Below are 4,643 nucleotides of genomic sequence, written 5' to 3'. Positions count from 1 at the left end.
ATAGGCGCTATTTACCTAGTCTGGACATGTTTCAATATTTGTTTATATCAAACATAGCTGAAGTATTAAATGGCTAATTTTCAATTAAGCGATAAGATGAATTGTAATCAGTGATTAGCATCAAAATAGAAGATTTTTCAGATTTTACTGCCCTTAAGTGGAAAAGATAAAAATGTGGTCACCTTTTTTTGTGTTCAAACAAAGTTTCGATAAAATGGTAAAACGTTATTCATAAAAAATGTTATGACTTTTTTTTTACCATCAGCCCTTGCATACATAAAGGAACAAAAGGCATTCGGTTTTCCGTCATAATTTATTGCTGACCCAGCAAAATAGCACCCAAATTACTAGGAAGTGGCGTGGATATCCTTCAATGGAACAATTAGTGCAGTCGGATTAGATTAGATATTTTCCGGGCACTAAATAGATGAAAGTAAAATTTTTTATATTAAATTTGGTTTTGGCACTATAACTGTTTTTGAAGGTGTCTGTATCCTTTATAAGTGGTATAAATTTTAGTTCCAAAAATTCATAAATTTCTGTTCATTCTTATTTGTTATGTAAAAAGGACCCTTGCCAGATTCTAAATACATTTTTCTTGAGACGTCGGAGAGACTTCTCTGAGGCTGTATTTTACTGGTAAAGAGTTATACTATAAAGTACAGTAAATGGAAATTTCATTACTGACTGACCAAAAAAAGTTTTTTTCCATTTGCTTGAAACAAAACTAAATTAATTATTGAAACTTAACAAAACGCTAAAATCGACGGCTTTTTTTATATTTGAGTAAACTAATGAACTGATTTTAATGTAGTTTATCTGATATCATAGGTATTATTAATACCTGAAAAAAAGGATAAAACTTTTTTTCAATAGCATCAACGGTTCAACAATTATGCACAAAAAACGGGCTTTCGCACTTTCTTTAATTATTTATAAATACTTGTTTATAAACAATGTTCCACAGCCGGAAATCGAGCACAACATAAGACACAAAAGTCTCAATATTCTGACATCCTTTCGAACAACTTCCAATAATCTTTTACCATCATATTTTCAGTGCCCGAAACAGGCCTTTTTAAGTCTAATCCGACTGGACTCAAAATATGCTTCAGCCCGGTTTCAGGTACAATCCAATATTTATCGTGGGCCAAAATAACATGTGACAAAAAATCACGGATACTTGGAACAGTCACACATGGAACCTGTGACTGAAAAATACTGGTTTGTGTCATCCCTACTAGACCAGCGGGAATACCACCTAAAAGATGGAAGGATAGCTGGCAGTCAACATCCCAGGAAATACTGCAGAGGCGTGCTCAGAATTAACCGATCGCAAGATCTCGGAAAAGTATAAGAAGAAGAAGAAATGCATGATCCACTTCACCATTCACGGCATTCATATAGTGGTCACATTTAGCCTCCGTCAAAATGTCATGATCAACAAAAGAACAGTCATGACTTTCCAAGGTATTGAAAAACACATTCTGTCCCCTGATGGTGATGGGCCTATACATTTCGGTATATGGCTTCACCCGAGAATCCACAAAAGACAGTTGAATACTATTATCGACAGCGCAATGATCTGCATCAAATACACCTGTAATAAAATTAGTTTTTTCATAGAAGTTGACAAATATATTGTAAATGCAATGATTTTGCCTGATGTTCACGAATATAGCCTGATTGAAACCACATGATAGCAACAGGTCGACAAAATTGTTTCTCTGATCACAACTTCTATCAAAATGAATATTAAAAGCACATTGCACATGGAAGCACCCTTGAAGATGACACTAGGGCTGAGTCGAAATCTTGCGGAAGTAAAACCGGGCCATTGCAGTCCTGACGGTGCGAGAACGGACGGCCATAAACGTACAAAACGAAACGTTTCTGGACCGGACATTTGGGATTGAAAAGCTCGTTACACAAGACACTGTAAAACGGCGGTTGAAAAGAAACAAATGAACCGGGGGCGGGAGGTCGTCATTTTTCATACGGTATCCCCTAATGGAACGTCACCATTCCCGAACTGAGATGGGTTTAGGAATAGAATTAAAATTTCATGCTCTTTATACGAGTGTCACTTTTCGGGAATGATTAGGCCGGCCAATAAGCAAACGGAAAGTTGCCCCAATAATCAAATATTAAGGAGGCTCGCCAGCCTGGTCTAGACAATGTAGAAAAGCGATTTAGGAAAGCAAATTTCAAGACAATGAATAATTGAGGGGAGCGACCGAACGAACGAACGAACGAGATCTGAGCTATGGGAAGCCTGAAGGACTCTAATTTGATTTGGAAAGTAATAAGCCCGAACTTTGCTCGTTTGCATCTTTTCCGTCGCCTAATTGATGTTGTGTAATGTGCGCTGGCCTCAGTGATTATTCAAATATTGATGCCCGCTAACTTAGCATTATACATGTATACATCTATTTTTCCGCCCCAGTCACGAAAGGAATAATCGCTAGGTTTAATGGCTTCCTCAACAATTCTGATGTATTTTTAATACAATCGCTTCCGATTAATATTTACCGATAGGGTTTTATCCATTCATTAGGCTCCATAGAGGTTACTCGGTCGCAGGGTTCATCGCTCGCTATTGATTCTCACTAAGATTTGGCTCAGAAATGGAGAAATTTGGGAGATTTACCCTCCTGCTGATCTGGGTCAGGATTCAATTGCAATTCTTTTGTAGGCAAATTTCTTAAATTGTAAGTCAGCAATAGAGAGTTGAGTAAAGATGATATGAATTTTGGAGTTTTTAAACTGTAGTCGATTCGAACGTTTTGTTGACACGCATAGCTACCACCTTCAGCGGCTTGCTCGTAGTTAAAGGGCCTTTAAATTTATCGCCCAAAAATCAACTTTTTGCAATCAGTTGAGATCTTAATTTTTCTCGTATCGGATTCGACAGGTTTTCCTCAAAACATTCTCAATCAAAGAGGAGACCAGATGGATCGTTAATTTTAATGCTCCACCAAAGAGGAAATCTCTTCCTCAATTGTGGGTGAATTATTTGTCTTGTATTGGATTCGACACCATGGCCTTAAAAAAATTCTCGCTTACAAATAAGACCAGACGAAAAGTTTGTTTTTGATTATTTTATAATTCCGGTGAGTCTCACTTTGTTACATCGCTTTTTCAATGGTTGGTGATTTTTTCAATGTAAATGTTCAAATCATAATTTCTCTCGTAGTGGATTCGACAGGACTTAAAATTATTCTTAAAAGAAGAAACTTGGTTGAAATCTCAAAATCAATTTGTCTGAAAACAGACTTTTACTCAAATAATTCTCCCATAACCAGCTAGAAAGTTACTTTTTATGACGTTCTGTAGAGCAGGTGTGGCTCTATAATTTCTTGCCCGTTTCTATGTTTTACACACTTTCCGCCGTTGTTGAAGATTTTTGAAATCTGACTGTTGGAAATGTGAATTTTCTCCTATTAAATTCCACAGGGTTTCTTTCAGACATTTCTTGCTCAACGAAGAAGTGGCTTTAAAATCGGTTTTTACTTTGTTGAATATTAAAAACTAAGGTGGATTATCTCAATAAGTAGCAGATTCGTCTGGAATTTCGTCAATTGCTGGCGATTTTTTTAACTGAAATTTTCATATCTTAATTTCTCTCGTATCGCATTCGACAGGTCTTCCTTGAAAAAAGTATTCTTCAGGGAAGAAACTTGGTAGCAAGTGGGGTTGACGCTGTTCTATAGAGGCGATGAGGCTCTATACTTGCTGCTAGTATCACTTTGGCCTCAATGGTGGGCAAAGCTTTTCTCAAAAAAGTTCTTACTTAAAAAAAAACAACTACAAAACTGACTTTTACTTTCTTGGGTATGTAAGCGTTGTGATATTAATTTGTCTCGATACGGATTTTGATTCAAAACATTCTCCCTCAACACTGCGACCAGCCAGAAAGTTGCTTTTAGTGCCCTTTTAAGAGGAAGTTAGGATCAAAACTTTCTACTAGTGTTTTAGGAGGTTTTTTAGATTTGAATGTTTAAATCACAATTTGTCTTGTATAGGGTTCCTCTTCAAACAATTGTCACTCAAAGGGCAAATCAGATAGAAAGTTCCAATTTATGCTTTCCTAAAGRGGAAWTTAGATTCYATAATTTGTGCTTGTACAACMTTRATACCCAGTTTYCCCAATTGAACCCTAGGCTGGAACAAGGTTGTAAACGCCAAGTATTGATTGGTTGGGAAATTGAAAAACACGAAACACGATGTATAACTCTATCAGGTAAAGTTATTATATGACTAATATGACCACCCAAAATAAACTAATCATATAATAGGCATTTCAGACTTGATCGCATGCAGAATATTGTGAATATGAGCATGTTTTCCTCATTTTAATAAAACAACGTTGTACATCCACGTCGGTTACAACATTGTTTTGCGGAACTAAAGCGTTTAAAACGTTGTTTTATGTTTAAAAAATATACAAGTGAAAATGGAAACATAATTGATTTGGCGGTGAAATCTGTCCACTGAAAAGGCACGTAAACCGTTGAACGTTTTTTGACCCGTTCCATCAGAGCAAAATCTCTGTCGCACAGTAAGAAGCTGTGTCCACACACCAAAAACTTCTGCTCCACTTGGGTAAAGTATTTTTCTCTCAGTAACATTCTAAGCATATT

The sequence above is a fragment of the Dendroctonus ponderosae genome, unplaced genomic scaffold, assembly GCF_020466585.1.
Source record: "Dendroctonus ponderosae isolate FM_Combo_2020 unplaced genomic scaffold, Dpon_F_20191213v2 Dpon_F_20191213_9, whole genome shotgun sequence".
NCBI classification, from domain to species: domain Eukaryota; kingdom Metazoa; phylum Arthropoda; class Insecta; order Coleoptera; family Curculionidae; genus Dendroctonus; species Dendroctonus ponderosae.
Note: the sequence above shows the minus strand (reverse complement) of the source record.